The following is a 21,930-nucleotide window of genomic DNA, read 5'->3' as shown; positions in this document are numbered from 1 at the left end:
GTCATTTTACAAGAGACCTATCATGATTGCTGATACATTTTAAGACAATTATAAGAATATCATAGCACAATATATTATTTTAGCGATGAATTTTCTAATATTTATAGTCAAATTTTTATGTCTTTCTTCTATAAATACTTGTTAGAGTCCTAGTTAATGCTCTTAAGGTAAGATTTAGCCGTAGAAACTTTGCTTCACAAGTTCGTCGAGTTTGAATTGAGTTTTGAGAAATCCTAACTTTTATTTAGTATAAAGCCCTGGAATCTACAAATACCCCCTTTATATACGCAGTTTCATACAACCAATGAAATCTTTTCTCTCTTGAGTACATGTTAAATTATAGTTGCTCCATTTTTTTCTTTTTTGTTTTGTGTCGTGGATCTTGCACAAGCTCAAGTGGATTCTAGGGAGTAACAATATAGCTAGTTGGAGTCCCTCGAGCCTCCAAGGTATTAGCTGGTAGAATCATTGGTAATAAAGAGGCCCTTTAGTAGTGATACTATAAAGCAACTAGTTATCCTTAACTTAGGCATCTCATATCTAGTTTAGATTTTGAAATTTTATTTTCTTTCTTTTAATCCTAAATATCTATATCTTCTGGTCTAGTTAGAACTATTTTGGTTTTGCCAATCATCCGCTAAGGTGCCGCTTAGCGGTGCCGCCCTAACACTGCTTGCGTTAGTATGGTATTAGAGTAAGTTCTTTCATAGTCAAAACTTGTGATGCATGCGTGCTACGCTTAAAATTTGAGTCTCAAATAGTTTACAATTTACTATTCTTATTTGATTAATAAATTCTTTTAACTTTAGCCTCTTTCGAATTCCTAGCTATTTCAAATTTCTTCTATTTTCAAAATACAAATCGTATTCAAACTCCTAAGTATTAAAGTATAATTGTTATTTTCTTTTATATTTGAGTAAGTTGCAAGTGCCTTAGAACCCTATGTCATATTCGAAGTAGAGAATAGCCGAGCTTGAGCACCCCATGGTCTCATATTTACACAATCTATGAAAGCTTTTCTCTCTTCATTACATATTAACTCGTGATTGCTCTTTTTTTTTTTAACTAGGTGAATTCTATGCAAGCCTTGATAGAGCTTGTAGAGTCCTATGGAACTTCTCGAAGATGTCAGTTGATAGAGCCCTTGGCAAGTTGGCAGTAGTAGGATGAGAAAGTTACTAGTTGTTCTTAGTTAGGCATCTTATATTCAATGCTAGTTTAGATTTTAAAATCTTATTTGCATTGAAAAGTTTACAAATGAAATACTAATTTACATGCTCCTCCAAAAGATTAAATCATCAACAATAACCACTTTATAGTTAACCATCTAAAAATAATAATTAAATTGAAAAAAATATGCTTAATTTAAGTCAAATCAAATATCCAAATATGTTCTAAATATGTGATTATTTTTAAAATCAAAGAGGTGTGGGTGGAGTCTGAGAGCAGGGTGGGAGTCGGCAGCTGGGGAGAGGAGACGAGGAGGAATGTAAAGAAAAGGGAAGGTGGAGTTAGAGGGAGTTGGGAGGGGAGGGACGAGGAGGAGGGGAGGGGTTTGGGTAGGAGGAAGATGGTGGACAAAAGCCTTTCATTTCCAATTCTTTATTCCACATCATTTCCATCTCATTATTGTTATTTTACATGCCATTTCCACGGAGGCACTTTAATAGCAAAATGAGATGCCAGTTGATGGCAAGCTAATATTGCAACACTTTATAAAGTACCCATACTCAATTGCAAAAATTGAAAATTGAAACAGATGCTTAAGTATAGAATTTTTTTCAGTAATTAAGCCTTATTTTTATCATAACCACTTTAAACATCTATATAGTAATTGTGTTATATCAAGTCAAACATGATACTTCATTAATAAAACACTTTGAACATACAATGTTTGTGTTATTTTTATTATAACCGCTTTAAACACCCATACGTTAATTGTATTATTTTAAGTCACCGATCGTATTTTATTATAGGATTTTGAATATGTATGTAAGTATGTTATTCCTCTTGCTACTTTCAGTTTCTACGCCAAGGGAGGTGGAGGTTAAGTGGCGACGGTGGTGGCTGGCTTTGACAGAAACAAACTAGTTCTTTCTCCAGCATCGTTACATATTTTTCAGCATCAGATGACAAGGGATGAGATGAGATGCTACCATTCACAGAATCAAAGGCATGCCTACAACTGCTTGTGTTACAACATAATCATATCGATGCCAGGAACAAAAAAACATATGAATAGATGAAAATAGTACTCGAACTACCATATACCATCAAGATTCATTTTCTATACAAGAATCGTAGTCCGGATGTTTTCAAAAAAAAGGAACTATGGAGACATAGTGAGATGAGGGGAAATTAGTTGAACTCAAACAGAGCGAAGAAATGGAAGATCTGAAATGATATGCGAAAGCGGTTTGCGCTCATAAAGAGAATTTGTCAGCAGTAATCATAAACTGGGCTTCTTCACAAGTTGTAATCAAGGCATGCAGCTCACCAGGATCCATAAATAAACATAATATGTTATATATTTAATGGGATCTGACCAAGAAAGTAGAGCTTCTATATCCTTTAAATCATCATTAGGTATTAGTTCAGTCAGTTGAAGCTCCAAACTGTGCAAGTTAGTACAAGGACAATGTGAAGTGTGACATTGCAGAGCCAAGTTGCGGTATCTTGTAATTTAAGTGACATGGAGTGTTATAAAAATGTGCAAGTGGCTTAGATATGCCTGTTGTTGTTTGTCAGCAGACAAGATCTCTCAGAACTAAAGGGTTACCTAATATTCAATCAGTCTATTTATCTTTTTTAACAGAAGAAACTATTACTTCCATCACATTACAACTACACGGTCTGGCCTCATTTCTCTGGTTATATCAATGGCATATACATACTTTTATGCATATTTGATTGGCATTATGGTATTAAATATTCACAACAAAACAAATAAAGTTAAATTGTTTATTCACTTTAGCACATATTACCTTTACATAGTTTCCTCTTGCTACCTGAACAAAGATATAGCAGATTGATGTAACAAAAAAAAGAAAAAAAAAGAACAAAGATACAGCAGATTGACACTTCTATCATGAAGAGAATCTGATCAATTTCTTTTGCCTGAATTCAGTTTCCATATACAGATAATTTAATGTTTTATACAGACACAGGGTAACGGATATTCTTTATATAATAGTAACCGTATAGTTTGTGACAGTATCAGATCAAATTATTTTTGATGGTACTATTGATTTAGATAAATTCACAGTCTTAGCTTGGTCTAGCATACATTCTAATTTATATAACTTACCAGTGAGTAAAATGCGAACAATAATAACTATTTGCATAGTAATACTGATTTGACAACAAAAATTGTCAGATTGGATGTCTCCAAATATGAGGAACTGAACGAGAGCAGTCCTGGAAGTGTTCTTTTATTACAATTCAGGATCTCATACATATAGGGAACCCTGACAATTGACTAATTGACCAATACCTCCCAATGCTTAGGGGAAATACATCTTGAACATTCCTATAGATATATAATAATCTTACAGTGATAGCAAGAGCAAATATAATTTCACTATAGTCCATGAGCAATGCTAAATCTTGGGCCACTTTTATTGAGCATGCTTATAAGCTTGTATCAATTTTTACAGACAAAAAAACTATTATTGAAAAGAATTAGAGCTGATATTTCCTTTTTCTTCCATTCTTCTGTTCTAGTACTCTGCACTCTGTTGTTGAAAAGGTTGAGAGATCATGGTCACAAATCCAGCCACGAAATCGTTCAATTCTTACCAATAAGCCCACTTGTGATGTCAAGAATAAATCTAACATCCTCCAGTCTCTGTCTATTACTACCAGATCTTCCACAACAGATTGCCGTATATTAGTACAAATCTTTGGACAAATCTTTAGTCGATTTATGGTAACAAAAAAAAGCTGTTTGTTGCCAAATTAATCCAAATATTCTGTGTTGCTTTGAAACATCTTTTAAGCAGAGTTTGCATGATCACTTGCTTCTAGTTCAATACCCACTCCCCCTCCTCGAGTGCTTTTAGCACTTAATACCCATGAAAGGGACTTTGCTTCAGTTCAAGGTGATTCCTAGAACCTGGAACAGTAAATTAACCTACACCACACACTAACCATCTGGAAACCAAAAGATATTCTGTTTCCTTCCTTGCCTACCAGGATAGAGCAGTAACACAATTCTAAATAATGCTGGAGAAAAAAAATTCTGAAGTATTTAATAGCTTGCTCCCATGATGACCTAAATTATTGCATAAGACAATATAATAACATAATTCTAAAATAACGCTTGAGAAAGAATTTCTAAAGTATTTAATAGCTTGCTCACAGGATGACTTAAATTATTGTTTCAAGTTAATAACCCCTTCAGCAACCTCCACGCCATCTAGTTAAGCCAAGAGTGTGCCCTGAAAAGCATTTGAAGATTCTGCCAAACAAATGACATACAACCATTGTAAACTCCATGGTGTAAGTTACGTTCCCAGACATCGCCTAACACTAGAGACTTCAACTAAAAAGCATGTTATTCTCTTCCAAAAGGGGGGAAAATCTATAGAATTAGATCCCAATCTTGGATTCTATATGACCTATAAGTTGGAAAAGTTCTTCAAAGCAAAATATTGTATTATGTTAGAAGCAATCATCTTGGGACATACAGGGATGTCTTTTGCAAGCCAAAATTATGAACAGAGATTTCTAGCTACAAAAGAGGATTGCATAATATATAGCTCAGATATTAAACAGATCCAATATTATGTCTCAGTATTTCCCCTGTAGTTGATAAACATAATAGGGATTTCCGCCACTTGAAATGAAAAATAATATCTCATATAGCCTCTAAGATAATAGAAAATATCAATACAGTTCTATAAGATATAACAAGTTGGCAATTTATATTTGAAGAACTAAAAAGTCCAAAAAAGTTAAACATATGATAATACCACTGAACAACTCAGGCAATCAGAATTTCTAAAAAACAGATTTTATTACACGACTACCATGTACATCGATCCCAAAAAAAGACATTAGATTATTATGTACATAGAAAGCTTCCAATTCACATTACAGGCAGGAAGCATGCGCCTTCTGTGGAACATTATTCTTATAACAAGTCTGTCATCATTTCTTATACTTAGTATCGAAAAATCTTCACTCCGGATGCTATTAACACCAGTGACAAAGCAGTTCAAAAGATAGCTCAGAAATTATATGAGAACCAAGGAAATAACAAGATGCTGAGGAGCTCAAACCTTGCAAGTTCAGCTAAGCAATTCACTCAGATTGGGAAGCAGATGATACCAAACTCCCCACAACACCCATCGAATTCACAGCTTCAGAAATCTCCAAGTTCTGCCTGATATCCCCATTTGGATTGATCTGACAATCCACAACTGCAGGTCCGCAGCTCCCTTCCCAACCAGCCACCTCCCCATTCCCACCAAAACATCGTGCGGCATTATTGCACCTTAAATCAACACCACTGCATTGCTTCTGGAAAGGGAAGGTACCCAATTCAGCATCAATCTTTGCTCGGAGATCCACGAGAAGGCTTCTCAATCTAACCACTTCAGCCTCAAGCGCTGCTTGCCCCTGCAATCTCCTCAAGAGTTGCTGGTTCGCATGGCGCAATTTCTTAACCTCCTCCTCCAAATAAGCTGCTTGGGCCTTCTTCTTTTCCCGATACTTCCGAACAGCCTCTCTGTTCCCCAATGGCTTCCGTGATGTCTTCAGCTCTTCTTCTCCTCCCCTCTCTCCATCAGTGGTGGCAAAAACCTGCATATGCGTGTGGTAGCATGTATGGGTATGCATGGCAGCTGCAGGTCCTGGAGGGTTACAGGTGTGGGTGTGGGTGCATGTCCTACTGTTCCTCAAGTACTCGTCAAAGCTGTTAGTCATCTCAGGGTTTGGCAACAGGAGGTGGCTTGAAAGGTCTACTTCTCCATCATCCATCCTTACTGCATATGTTGCTTGATTGAAAAGAAAACTAAATTTATCTTGGCAACTCTTTCCACTCTTTTTTTGAAGAATTATACCAAACAGTTGCCTTGCAAATTTAAGTGAGCCCAGAACCCCCCCCAAAAAAACCCACCTTTTCTCAAACAGAGATTCACCGTATGAGAAAACTATGAAAATCCAAACGAAATATCTCCATGAAACCACAAATATTAAATCAAAGTGCAAACGAAAGAGTCTCGTATCAATCAAGAAGTCCCGCAAGACGATCCCTTTCCTGTCATTATTAATTCATCCAAATTAGAGGCCTAACTAAAACCCAGCTTCACAACTACAAATACCAAATTTATGGAATTCAGAACTATAGATTCAGAAACAAATAGATAGAAAAGTTGGTCCGACTCAACTCAACTCCAACTAGGCCTTAATCCAAAAATAGATAGAAAGGTCTACTCACTAGGATTAAAACAAACTGCAACCAGAGGAACAGAACCCTAATTTCATCACAGTATTACTGGTTCCACAACATCTAAACGAAAATAATGGATCTGTGAGATTGGAGAGATAATCAGATGGGGATTCTCCCTGAAGAGACGAAATCAAGTATCAAAATGAGACCTTGGCGCAAAAATTTATCGACTGGCTCAGAATAGGGGCACCATCAAGAGCTTCCAAGTGGAGGGCAATATCACAGAGGAGACAAAAGAGTCAACTTTTTCTCCTCATCTGTCTTTCTATTGCTCTTAGGGAACAGAATCTGTTAAAGAGGAGATGAGAGGTGGAGGTCGGAGGCTTGATTTGATTGAAGTGGAAAAGGGAAAGGAGGATTCGGAGGAGATGAAGTTCCGCACCTGTCAATACTATATTTGTAGCTTCTTAGGGATAGATTTCAAGCAAACATGTCTGTACTAAATCTAGTATCATTAGGTCGGATTTTGTAATTTATATTATCGCTGTTTAGATTGCATACACGTCAAAGCTTTTGCATCTAATTCCCTTTCTAGCATTATGAAAGCGATAAAATGACCAACATGCCCAATGCCAATTGCCATGGACTAAGAGGTGGTGAAGGATAAAAAGGTCAGTTTGCTTCTCTAAGTATTGGGATCATCAAAAGGGCTATACTATAGTAGTAGCTCAGAAGGCTGACCCCGAAAAGTTGGCCAATTTGCAGCTTTCCATTGCTGCTTTTTTTTCCCCCCTCTTTTACAAAGTGTTTTGGTTGAGGAAGACCGATGGTTGGAATAGCAACAGTTACCCCCATCGGAAGCTATTGGAAAATGCTTTCGAGTTGAGGTCAAAACCTGCAACCAAGAAAAGATTTCTTTTTTTGAGAAGTGGAAACAAGAAAAAAATTTATGGCCATGTATCATATGTAAAAATTCCAGATTGAAACTAATCCCCTTTGTAAATATTGACAGCAATGGCGTTGCCATGTCGACGGTGGATGTGGAAATGGCGGCGACGATAGAAGGAGACGGTCGTAAAAATATGAGTTTATTATTTTTGAAAATAGTGACAGAATTTTTTATATTTTATAGAAAGAATTGTTAAAAATAGAAAATAAAGATAATAGCTCTAAATAAAATTTAATTTTGTGATTTATTTTTTAAAAATAAAGACTAAAAATAAATGAGCAATACCAAACAAACCCTAACATCAAGTTTTTAATAAAGGTTTAAGTATTCAAATTAATGGTGGACTATTCAAAATGCAAGTCTAAACTGTTAAATATGATTTAGACAACCAAAAAATCTACAAATAAAATTATAAAATGCTTTGGTGGTCATGAAATTGTATAAAATGGCTGCCAAAAAAAGAGAGTTTTTAATTTAATCTTATACTTTGCTAGATAAGTTTGTTCTTGTCTTAGTGATGGCACCTCTTTTCTTTGCAACCATATATTTTGGGTTCGAATCTTAATTCCCCAAGTATTTGGACTTGGGTAATTAAAGTATGGGATGGTCTCCTTGCTTTCTCTTAGAAAATCTTTTACTTTGCTAGGATCTACTAACAAAATCTGCTGATTTCAAATTTAATGTTTTTAGAACTAGTAGATTATAATTAACAAAGTATATTTTTAGTTTTCAATTATATACTTTAGTAATTAAATAACATGATTGGAGTATAAAGAAAAGGCTTTGCATTAATTGTCAAATTCATTAACTAGAGTAGCAAAATGAAATCTTTTTTTGTTTTCTTTTTTTTTTTCTTTGGATGGAAATGAGATCTCGATTGTTGAATATGATCTATATAGTTTAAAATGTTTACAGACAAAAATAATGCATTTTGGAAAATTCTTGCATAAACATCAAAATTGTCCGAAAACAAATTACACATTATATATGTTAGAATGCACGATCCTAGTCTTACATCAAAGGAATATTATGATCAGTATTTGTATAAAATATTATGAATACTATGATTGGTACTTGTATAAAATGTTGTTTTTAGTTATGTTGGTTGAGACAGAATAATATTAACTTGAGATATCCATGGATACGATATTAGAATGAATGAAACTTCTATTCTTTCCTTTTCTTTTCACAAGAATTATTAAAACTGAAATATTAGTCATTTAGGTTGGTGATAGATGTCAAGATGAACAAAGATCTAGACTTATATGGGTAGAAAGACGTAGAAGTTAGAAAAGAATAGACACATAAATATTAAAACCAATATTAGTTACTATTATTTACTAATTTTAAATCAGTTAGTAAAAAGCTCAGTTAAGATTGTAAAAGAAAGAAGAAAGGTCCGAACTAATATACTGATCAAGTTTTAACTGATACCATGAGATATTTTGCTAAAAAAAAAAGGGTCAAAACTTTTAATATCTCATTTTTAGTTTCTTAAACCATTGATTTCAATTTTGATACAATAATCAGAACATCTTGGTTATGTTCGTGACTCCTCAACCTAGATGTGAATCATGGCGTTGAACCCACATAGAATCAAGAAAAAATTAAATTAAAATTTTTTGTTTCAAAACACGTGGCACTGCCACTTTTTTTAAGACTTTAAAAGTAAAAATAAATTAAGTTTTAAATTTTAAAATTTAAACATTTTTTTTTAAAGTTTTCGAAAAAAAAATGCTCACAACGGTTGGCTGTACGTCGATGGTTTAAAATAATTATTCCTTTTATTTTGTTCTTTTATTTTGAAAATATCCAACAGTCAACATCCAGAAAGATGATGTAGACCTGTCCATGATAGAAATATTCAACATTCAGCACTAGGATCAGAGCCCAGGATGTCTGAAGACTTCGGAAGGGGCCCCATGGTGACTTACTGTGCTCGTTGGACCATTAACCGACCTCATAGAGATGGACGGTCCTTGCATAAATATAATGGCTTAAGGTCTACAATAACCTCTAGGTAGTTTCCCTGGTGCTCAGAGGCTGGTTGACCAAAGCGCACTTTGCGATGCAAAGTATGTGCCTGTATGACTCAGTGGATAAAGGGCCATTGGTCGGAAATGATGCAAAGGAAAAGAATTCCATGATGAATTTTTGCTTAAGATCAATTTTGATCATAGTGTGAAGAACAAAGGAGCAAAAGGAGGAGTAGCTTTTGTCATTAGAGGCTTGGAATTCATCGGTGCACGTAGCTGCCACCTGTACGATGTCTTAGTCCTTGGGGAAGAGTTGAGAGGAGCCTCGAAGGACTTGAGGTTTGCCATGACAATACTTCGGGACTCATTCTAGAGGGAAATTCATTCCCTGTTATTGGATGGGTGTCTAAGCCGGAGACATATGGAGGATGATTAAAAATTTTGACAGCTTCCAAACAGTCCATGTTTACCGGAAAACGAACAACGCAACTGATTAAGCAACTTCATTTAGGGCAGAACACACAGAAAATATTGGATGGGTGATCAAGAGGACTATTCTAGTGCAATTACAGGGTTCTATGTATTCTGACAATATTGGATGTATCCATACTAGATTTGTATGAGTTGTCCATTCCAATAACTTAAAATAAAATATTGTCAAATTTTCAGCAATATTTTAAATAAATAATTCAAATAATTATATTTTTTTTATCCATTCGTTAGTCATTTATGACCCACTTACATAAAAGCTATCAGTATAGCAAAATATATTTATATAAATTAATAAATTACTTTTAAATAAATTATTAGAACATATATTTTTTATTATAAATAAATTGTAATAGTCTCAATTTCTTGTTAAGTAAATATATTTAAACACAATGACACCATTAATTGATTAGTTTGGAGGAAATTAAATTATTATATAAGAAACAAAAATTTGGATTTAGCATATTTGTACATTAAGATATGAAAAGAGTGGAAATATTTCCATCAAGCAACAACGATTTCCGATTATCTTCACTCAATAATTTAATGTGGAAACAAAAATACTATCCTTCTAGTAATATTAAACTTCATAGAATCTATCATTTATTTTACCATTTTACCCATCCTCTTTTCGTACCAAATATAATAATCTAATATAAAATTTATTTTTTTTTAATTAGATTATCTTCAACCAAACGAACGTATAGGAATAAATCACTTGGTTGGTTGGGGCATGCTAATGGTTTTTCTGTTCTAGTTAAGCTGTACAATTTTCTTATGCATAGCGTCAAGTACTCCACCGATGTGACAGTCAGAAATTGATATGGTACATAGGAAGATCTTTGTGGACTGAGGAGGAGAGAAAATTACCAGCTTAATTTATCATTTTGGTAAAGAAAAATTGCTAAAGATTATTATCCAGATCTCCACTCAATTCACAGGTGATTGGATAAATAATAGAACAGAAAAACCAAACCCTTCAAAATCTTGCACATGCTAAAGATTTATGTAAGCTTATTATTATGTCAACATTAATTGCAAACCAAACCCTTCAAAATTTTGTACATTTTCCATTATATCAATATTTATTATTCATCAGAGTCACAAAGTAGTAGAGTTTTATATTAAAGTTGCTACCTCATCTAAAATTTATGTCTCTTCATCAATATACTGCCGATTCTTTTCTTTCTTGTATTCTTATGTGGTGTGATTGCTCGCTGAGACTTGTAGCATAGGGGTAGAAAGTGAAGCAACAGGCAAGTCAAGATCACTAGCGCAAGCATAAGCCTATAATATGATGGCCTAACATTCGCACAAAGTTTTCGACGCCATACACAAGTCCCAAGCAAGCCTTAAACAGGATCTTACAGAAATTAATAAAACTATAAATTTAAATATTGAGTAAGATATCTAACGATTCAAAATCAATTTGAAAGACCAAGGTAGGGTAACAACCTAGACCGGGCAAATTTGCAGTGCATTTGTTTCACACGAGACCTAAAAATTTTACCGAACATAACAACATAAAATCGAAGGGTGTACAATGAAATGTTTTCACAAGGCCTTGGCCGGAGATTTCGATGAAGATCCTTCGATGATTAAATTAGCCAAATTTTTGGAGAGGTTTTTAAGTATTTTGAATTTCTTCTAATGGCTTACCGAGGACCTTTTCCTATCCTCTTTTTATAGGATGAGGATCTCGGCCGTTACCTAAAGTCTCGGGCCGATTTATGATCAACTAGCGGCATGAATCATGGAAATCCATCTCGCGGGCGGAGGATACGAGAGATATTTTTTCAGATTTATTCTGAAGATCCATCACGTCATTCCAAGTGAAAGTGGTTGAGGGAGCTCTTCAATGCGTTGCGGACACGTTCCCTCTTGAGGCGTTATCTGATGGTACGCGAGGAGCCAATCATCAATGCCCCGCCCTCCGAGGCGGCCATCATCATAATGATGGGCCTTTAACACCGCGATCCAAAAAAATCTGCTGAAGAAACTTCTAGATCTCCCACGTGGCATGATCTAGCCGCTCGGCCATCTGAGCAGGCCGATCAGAGCGGTTGAGACAGGCTATACAAGGCCTTGGGGAGGAACCATTGCTTTTGTTCTGGGGATCTACAGAATCTTCAACAGGGTCAAGGTTGGCAGGACCGAGATCAGCTCGGCCTTTGGCGAGGGCGAAGTTGCCCGGACTCTTAGCGGGACCGAGATCTAGTCTACTCGGCTCTGAATTCTGCTCGGCCGAAATTATGTAGCTCAATGCTGGAGTAGGACGATCCATTTTGCCTCCTATCACATATTATTTTAGCTCATGTGAAATCACAATTCATGCAGTCCAAGCCTTAGTCTATCTTGAAAGAAACTGTGCCTCTGGAATAGCACGCAACAATTTAACAGAAAAACAGAAAAGATGGCTCTCATTTCGTATTTATTTTGATTATAACATATTTTGAATAATAATATTTTAGCATGATTTTTTTTTATAAATGTTATCTTCTCCATCCCTTCTCACCTACATCCAAGACGAGAGACAACCTTTTAACCGTCGCACAAAAGCATCAAAGAACCAAAAATAACAAATTTGACATTATCAACTTGAATCACACAACAATGGTTGGTGGTCAACATAGAAATTCTGATAGCCGAAACGGCGGATTCACCAAATACATTAAAATACCTCTCCATAGCATCAGCATGGAAAGAGAGATGTGAATGGTTGCTACAGAATAATTCCTTCAAGATCTAACAAGACAGTTTTGAACTTTGAATGGTGCATATTTCAGTTCAGCCAAGAAATCTTGAATCAAATGCGACCCTCTTGTTTGCAAATCTAATGCTTAAAAATTCAAAGCTTGAGATGCATAAATTATCAGTGACAGATATTACTAATATCAGACTTTAATAACTCAAGTATTTCATTTAGTGTCCAACAAAAGCTGCAAAATTATTTTTATGAGGGACCAATGATGCAAAACACCACAAAAATTCTATTAAAACTAAAATATGACAAATTATTGCTATCAAACTTCAATAACTAATATTAGACTTAAACAAATTATCATTAGCCCCCTCCACTTTTTGTCATCCGGGCTGGGGACCGGCATTGGCAGTGTTAAGCTATAAAAATAACGTACATTAAAGACATACAAAACTATAGCACATAAATAAATGTCCAGTAGCCATAAAAAACATTGAAACAGTACGCATAAAAGCAGGATGACGCCTAAGTCAAACGTTCTTTTCAACGTCTGTGAAAAACTACCCACTATTAACCTACACTTTTAGAACTGGTAACACAAAGAATGATGCCAGAAAAATCTGACGTGGACAATAGAAGAAAAGCAACCAACATCTTTTATCTCTAATATATAAAAACAAATTGCGAGATCCAGACAAAATTCAGGTAAATCCAACCAAATAATTCATAAATTGAAAATATGATAAAACAGAACATGAACGTTGCCTTAAATTTTGTTGTAGTCCAACATCCGCACCAAGCATATGATAAAGCAGAACATGAACGTTGGCTTAAATTTTGTTGTAGTCCAACATCCGTACCAAGCACAAAATCGAATTCAACATCACAAATTCAGACAGGCTCAAATCACCGAAAGCAAGATATTGACCATGACCATGAAAGAATGAATTACTCAATGAACGTCACACTCCAATCAACAATCCACATCACCACAAATAAGAGAGAGCTCTATCAGGAGAATCCTCACACCATTTGTCTCACCTTTATTAGTAGTGCAATTGTGGTGAAAAAAAAACATGCTCACAAACAGGATCAGTTGTCACACTATTTTCCATAGATGTACTGGCTCTCTACCATGCAGTTGGACTCAGGAACACATCAGCAATAAAGACAAAAGATGGAAAAGCATAAGCCCAAGAATGTACGCTATAGCCCTAAACCCTTCAAAGCACAATCCTCCTAAGTTTCAGGTCTGAAACCTAGCCCTAGTCCTCTTCCTCTCCACGTCTAATAAGCATAAACCCTAGCCTTCAGTTGAGAAAAAAGAGAGATTCAGCCATCATCGGAAAAAAATTCAGCAATCCACCCCAACTGGAGTCAAGCTACAAATCCACTTATCGACACAGCATCCATAGATTCCATACCATTCCCAAAGTGCTTCCAACACTCAGAACCTGTACTGCATGGAGGCAACAAGAAATAATCTCAACCCAATGGTGAATCAGAATGAATCTCATCAATGATACCCAATCATTTTTCTACAAACATCAATAGCCAACAGATTACTAAAACCATCATGAAAATCCTAACGCTCCAATTCCTCCATATTGCCTTCACTTGTAAGAATGTTCTGGTGAAGCAAATAAGAGAATTAGAACTATAACCCAAACAGTGGCTGCAATATGAAAAAAAAAAAATCCCTTCTGCATCCGTAAAATTGTATATTTCAACACAAGCTCATCTGCAACAGCAGTAATAAGTTACCTTCCAAGTCTCATTTGAACAGGTATTGCAGCAAAAATTTATAAAATGAAATACACCATCAAAGATGAGGAATCCCTCATTGAAAAAAAAAATCAATTGCATTTTTCCCTTCTGTCTTCAATTACTAGATAAAGATACACGGAGCAATATTGTCCCTTGTAGCACCAACTATTCTGAAAAACAATAAAAATGACAAAGTAAACTATCACACGGACTTTAATAATGAAAAGAATTAGAATAACCAATAGGAACTCCCCTACACAAGAAAATGATGTCATGCTCCATCCAAAGCAATCAAGATACTGGTCAGACAAATAAGACCCACCAAGAATATATAAGATTTTGGAACAAGGATGAAACTAAGAAACAACAATATATCATCCAAAAATCCACTTATCAACATAGCAGCCATATGTTCCCCAATATGTTTTTGACTCCTATAGTTGGTGTTGCATGCAGATAGAAGACAAAGCCAAAAGATTGCCTGCCCTATGGGACATAAAAATGACGCAGACCAAAGATAATCAAATCCGTAATCTAAGCATATCCACAGCCTACAGTATAGCAAAACCATGAACATTCTCAATATTGATAATAAAACAATTAAAAAAGTTAACAGTCCATAAAATGACAACTACAGTAAATGAATGGTGTACCTAGCGGACCCCCTTCCCTTCATCCAAAATGACATGTAAAACCGTGACAGCACGTATAGCAGATTATTATTCTTTAACCCTTTCATATAACCCACTATACTGGAGAGCATACAGTTAGTACAATAATTCAACTATAAATAAGCAATCATCTCGAATTGGGGCATCTCGAACTGGTGAGAAACCAAGTCAATTTGGCCTCTTGATTGGCAAACCACTGTGAACCGGCACGAACAAAACCAAACAGAACCGTTTGGTTTTGCTCGATTCGGAGTGGTTTAAGTCCATTTGAGGCAACATGCGACCAAAAAAGAGAGGAAAGGCCATGAGATACCATTCTCCTCTCTATTCTTCAAAAATTGTGAAGGAAAGGTTGGTTCTGTGAGAACAAACCCTTAGGGCAAATTCGTGACCTACAGCTGAACAGCACAAAGAATAAATTAAAATACACACTTTCCCTTGAACAGCTAGTACAAGAGAAATTGCATAACTCCAGTATCAAAGATGAGAAACCCCCTTCATAAAAATCATATCATTATATTCCAATTCCTCCAAATTGTCTTCCATCATCAGATCAAGATGCCCTTGAGCAAGATTGTCAAATGCCGCACAAGCTCTTCTGCAACATCGGAAATAACATACTAAACAAGTACTCTAATAAAAAAAACGTAGTAGAACAAGTTCTACAATCAAGGTTGAGGAGCCCCCTCCATGAAAAATACATATCAGGCTCAAATCCACCCAGACTTTCTTGAGCACTCAAGGTCCCCACTGTCCCACCGGTATTTAAAACCTTGGTACTGGTCAAACAAATCAGAGGAAGTCACAAGGTTACTGGAACCACAAACCACAGGAATGAATGAGAGGTTTAATAAGACTTTGGAACATAGATATGAAACTTAGTACAGCATATCAGCTGCAAAACAACTTATCAACATAGCATCCATCTTGTTCCCAACAGAAGTGAGTCTCCATATTGCCTTCCTGATCAAAACAATATTCTGGTGAAGCAAATAGAAAGAAATATTAAAATATCAACCCAAAGGAATAAAACCAACTAGTGAAAAAAAAAGGGTAATCAGGAACATAAAGGTATCAAACAATAAGTACAACATAAACAAGGACAAAACCTTCCATATGGGCAAAACTCTGTCTCACAGCACAAACTCATCTGCAACAGAACAAATAATAAATTTACTTTCATGATTCCACATGAACAGCTACTGTAGGGAAAAGCTAGTACAACAAACTTTTCATATCAAGATACCCATAAGCAAGATTATCCCATGATGCCCAAGATCTTCCGCAACAGCAGAAGTACAAACTGACCTATCACATGAACTCTAGGTGTAAGGAGAAAAATTAATAAAACCAATTCTAAGTCTAGGTTGAGGAACTCCATGAATGAAAAAGCATATCATACTCCAATTCACCCAGACTACATTAAGCATTACTGGTCAAACAAATGAGAGGAAAACATCAATGCAATAGGAATGAATGAGATTTTGGAACACAGATGAAACTAAGAAACTTGATACAGCAAATCAGCTGCAAGTATTTTAATTAGCAACCTTGTCCATCAACCTAGATGTTCTCTTACAGCACAAGCTCTTCTGCAATAACAGAAATAATTAACCATATAAACAACATGGTTAGAGAAAAATTAATAAAACCAAATAGTGAGGAAACCCTATAGATTGCCTTCACTGGTTCTAGTGAAACAAATGTAAGAATCAATAAGCTAATAACCCAATACATATGATTAACAGTATGGAACAAAAATGAAATTAGAATAATGTGCACCAAATATTAACTCCTTTATCCACTCTTGGATTCATTTTGTTTCCAACATGCACCATGTAGGACTCCCATGAGACTAGGGCCTAAACCATGAAAATGAGACTGTTTACAAGTAACTGAGTCCAGAATTTTACAGAATTTGAACAAATGTGCATCGAGAATTAAGTCCTGCAGCAGGACTCCTGCTGGATTCATTTTGTTTCCAAGACGCACCAGCACTACAAGGAGACAAACATTAGGGCCTACATGAAAATGAAACTGGTTACAGGAAAATTTTACAGAATTTGCCTTGATACCTAAGGAACATATTCTCTTATTTCGTGTTGAACCAGCATTGATAAACAGTCAATTAAGAAGACAGAAGTCAACAAACAATAGTCACAATATAAATAGTAATGCAAATTGCTTCCCATAACATAAGATCTGCAAAAGCAACAAATATAACAGCTTAACCTTATCACATCAACAACAGCCCAATTCCCCATATCTCAAATGACCGAATCAGGGTACTGGTGAAACGAACTGGAGAAAACAATTAAACCACTAACCAAAAGGAATTATTGGCACCTTAAAACAAATTTAACCCACAGATACCTCAATTACATGTAAAAGCTACAAAATCACTAATTGACAGTGTCATTCAAAACGCACCCAGGATGTACTGTAACCTACAATCTGTCAGAGACGAAAAGATGACCAGAGATAGCGTATTAGAAGATAATAAAGCTCCTTAAAAACAAACCAAATCAGAATTCTCCGGTTTTGACCGAATCCAAAACATGAACTAACTAATTATAAAGCAGATTCAACAAAAGGCAATAAGGAAGACAATGTTTCATAAACAATAGCCACAAATATAAAGAATGGTTTAACTTAGTGGATCCCTAGATCCCTTAAGCAAGACTATTTCAAACACTACAAGCCCTTCAACAGAGATAATAAATTAATGTTTCACATTACTCCTCGCACACGTCAAAGAATTAAAATTTGCCAAACAGCTACAACAGAAAGTTCGGGTAATCGCATAAGCTGTTAAAATGAGGGCATGATTAGATGGAGGAATAATTCCACAAACCAACTGAAATACAAACATCCCTCAAATACTAGATAACAGTGAAAACAAGACGTATATGTGCTATAAGAAAAGTGATTATAAAGAACCTTGAAGGAGTTACCATAGATTAAGATTGGCAGTTGATGATGCTATTAAACATATACCAAGTATGGCATCTCCACAAGAGGAAATCTGATAGCAAAAACAACAGATGTGATGGGCCTTATGGTGGACAAAATTGATGAAATGTTGAGTAACAGGTGAACTACAACCAAAAATTGAGATCTTACTACTCCCAAAGCTATCAACTGGAAGAAGCAAGGTCAACAGACTATAAGATCAACCTGCAAACCACTACCATTAGCTCGTTATGAACATGGTCATGACTAGATGCAACGAATTTGCAATTAAAAAAAAGAAATAAAAATTCGCAAACTTTCTATTTACCACACAAGCAAATATAGGGACAAGTATACAACCAAGACTTTCGGAGAACCAACCAAAAAGCCAAGAGCTGGTTATCTCAGACAGAACCCTAATCATTGAATAACAGCTAACAATTAGGATAAAGGAGGAAGGAAATGATATCTAAAGGAAGAAATAACCCTGATTTTCTGGCCCTCAGCAATTGAAAAGCTCAAGCTCTTGCAAATACGACAAAAAAAACACAATAATAATTCACATCTAGCCCATGGAATATGAATAATTTCAAGTACCAAAGTAGTCGCTCTGTCAGCAAATCATCTCTGCTTTTTGCTCTAAGCAGTCGACCGGTAGACTGAGTAGCAACAAGAATGGTGAAAGAGATGGTAGATGAGTCCCATATAATACATAATCAGAACCTGAAATACCTTGCATCTCTGGAGCCATCCAACAACTCCAACCCGTTGAACATGATGTTCATTATATCCTTACAAATACTACAGCAAACCAATATTGAACATGATGATTAGAGTACTTGAGAAACCCAATATTGAATTCCAACCTCTGCATCATATTTCATGAATCCATCATTAAGTAATCCCTTGATACTGGCAAAACGAGGTAAATTGAGCAGTATAACCTGAAGTAACAACGGAATAATGAGCAGAGGAAATATATCCTAAGAAGCCACAGAAGATGACTAAAGATCAGAAGAAACTATTATGTCCCCACAGTGCTTGCCAACAGTATATGATAGCTCTGATCAGGTAGTGCAATTTGTTGCCACAACAAATCCTACCGCAACCAAATAGAAGGATTTCAACAAACACAAGAAGTGGAAAAAATCATCTCACTGATCACATATTGCTTCTCTGAATCAAACCAATTGATCAAATCTCATTATCTGAACAAAATGAAAATAATCAAAGGAAAAGAAACCCCCTTCAAAACAAAACCAATGTGGACACCTGCTTTAACATCATCTCTTTGAGTTGAATTACATGGAAAACAAGGGCAGCCTTCTCAAAAATTGGAACCTAGAGAAACCATCAAGAATCAAAAACCATGATTAGATTAAGCATCAAAATTAGAAATCACTGTCACACTGCACAATAAAATTGTCATCATGTTTCAAACCAACTAATCAAACCACCATGTAATAAAGAAACCCCCTTCACAAGAACTTCCGGCCTCTAAATCATGCCTCTTATGTCCAACATCAGAATATGGAAACCAAAATAACACCGACTTAGAATCAGGAACATTCTCCGAAACATAGAAACTGCTTCCATGATGATTTCACACTGAAAATATTATTAAAACAAATACTGAAAACTCGTAACCCCAGCACCAGTGCTTCAACCGAATGCAAGAAAATCATGAAGTAAATCTGAACTCGGACTGTCAGATTGGCGATACTCAAAAATCCAATCAGAATACACCACAGCTGATTCCGGCAGATTAACGATGGAGCACCCCCAATACCAGAAGAAAGAAACCTGAACCACTTGGATTCTTTTTTAGGAAAAAAAGGAAACTAAATCACAAGAGACCAGATTCAATCGTCAAATCCTCAAACAAGAACAAACAGCTCAAAATTCTGCGAACCCTAAAAACCAAGTCGCAAAAAATTCCTTAATTACTGCAAATCTTTAACTTAAATTCAGCCTCTGAATCATGCCTATCTTGTCCAACACCGTAAGATGGAATCTAAAGTAACATTGAATTGCCATCAGGAACATCTCTTTCGAGACATCCAGAAACCACTAATCAGGCTGCAAAATAATGCTTGTGTGATGCTTTCAAACTGAAAATAGAATTATTAAAATGAATACCAAAAACTGTAATACTGGCAGCAGGAAAATCATAAGCAAGTCTGAACTCATACTGTCGGATTGGAAATATTCAAAAGCGATTAAGATTTGCAGGAAAATCATACCGGTAGATTAACAAAAGAGCACTCCCAGATCCAACCAAAAAAAAAAAACTCAATTCACTGGAATTCTTTTCAAAAAGAAAAAAGTCACATGAAACCAGATTCAATTGCCAAGTCAAAAAGACTACTGCAAATCTTCAAGAAACTCACTACCTTATTAAATGCAAATCTTCTAGAAATCTACATCCACTTGCAAGCAACAATAGAGTAAAACCATCAATAATCTTGATACTGATAATGAAATTAAGAAGCCAACAGACTGTAAATAATTAAAATATAATGAAATCGCATAAGCCAGTGAGCACCTTCCATTCATCGGCTGAAATGTCACCTATAGTACTACCGCCATCATCCACAGTTGCTTCATCCCTTGGATTCCCCCATGGTGCCTTCACTGATCAAATCAAATTTCTGGTGAAGCAAAAGAGAGAAATACTGACCCATATCAAAAGTAACTCACTCACTCAGCAATAGCAGCTAAAATGTAAAAGCTACTAAGTCACTCAGCAGTAGCAGAATATATATCAATTCCCATACACACCAATGCATGAAAAATCACTGCTTTACTTGGATTGCTCCATTCTGCCTTCACTGATCAAGTCACAGTTCTGGTAAGGCAAATGGCAGGATTGCCAAAGATAACAAAATATTTAAGTAATTGGAACAAGTATGAAAAAAACAGGCCCAGATTAAGGGTAGCAGCTACTATTATATCGGTTCTAAGACACACCATAGCCTACAAAATATAGTATCATGATTATCAAGACAAGCAATATAGTGCAAATCCAACAGGAAGAAAATGAAGCCCATTACAAATCTTAATCCAGCATTTTCCAAAATATACCAAAGGACCAGATACATTAAGAGAACACAAGCTAATAATGGAAAAAAGGCGATTATTAGGTACACAAATGCACATAAACAATGACTAGGATTTAAAGGACAAACTCTGCTCTTCGCCTTGGAAAAATTGCATGCTGCAACATAAGCACAAATCAATCTTCCATGTGAATAGTTTGTGTAGGAAAAAAAATATCGCAAACTCCCAAAACGAACCCCCTTAATATAAAATAGCAACATTACACTCCAGTCTTTCATATAGTCTTCAAGATCAAGATACCCTGAGAATGATTGTTTCCCTGTTGCACAAGCTTTTCTGCAACAACAGAAATAACAAGTTATCTTATCACACAAACTCTATCAGGGAAAATGACTATAACTGATTCTACAATCAAGGCTGAGGACAACACCAGTGAAAAAGGTCATATCATACTCCAATTTGTGCGTACATCCTATAACGATCAAGAAGCGGGTCAATGAAATGAGAGATGATCACCAGGTTACTAGATCAATAAGAATGAGTGATATTCTTGAACCAAGAGATATCAGCTACAAAGCCACTTAACAAAATAGCCTCCATATCATATGCTTTCGCACCTAAAGAACTGGCACTGCATGAAGATGAACACGAGCTAGAAAATAGCTTCAACCCTATGAAATAAAAAAAAGGATCATCAAAGATAACCAAATCCAGAATCTACTTACCTCCATAGCCTATAGTATACAAAAACCATCAATAATCCCATTATCTATTTTACTATATAACACCAACTCCCTAAATATCTCAATGCATGAGGTGTGTCAGACCATTAATATTTCCCCACCCATGTTCCATGTTTGCGTTTTCCCTTCAGTGCGGCTGTTACCAACAAGATCAAAAAGTCCGAGTCCTTCCTCATCAAAAAATAATGTGCATCCCATATGCCTCATTCTTGATAAACAAGCAATCAA

General features: G+C 35.6%; 1 pseudogene across 3 annotated transcripts; it reads right to left on the bottom strand.

Annotated features, from left to right (window-relative positions):
- Window positions 1–4,998: 4,998 nt before the first annotated feature.
- LOC103706294 (basic leucine zipper 23 pseudogene) lies at window positions 4,999–7,468 on the bottom strand (annotated as a pseudogene). Of its 3 annotated transcripts, none has more exons than XR_015968238.2 (2): window positions 6,443–7,468; window positions 4,999–6,262 (listed from the first exon to the last, which is right to left on the bottom strand). The product of XR_015968238.2 is annotated as a basic leucine zipper 23 pseudogene, transcript variant X1 (transcript). The 3 variants fall into 3 exon arrangements; XR_015968239.2 differs by having other exon boundaries at window positions 6,604–7,468; XR_016396251.1 differs by having other exon boundaries at window positions 6,837–7,468.
- Window positions 7,469–21,930: the final 14,462 nt, after the last annotated feature.

The sequence above is a fragment of the Phoenix dactylifera genome, chromosome 8 (genome assembly GCF_051530095.1).
Source record: "Phoenix dactylifera cultivar Ajwa chromosome 8, Ajwa_hap1_PhDact_Kaust_v1.1, whole genome shotgun sequence".
Lineage (NCBI taxonomy): Eukaryota > Viridiplantae > Streptophyta > Magnoliopsida > Arecales > Arecaceae > Phoenix > Phoenix dactylifera.
This window is presented reverse-complemented; position numbering and strand designations above follow the sequence as displayed.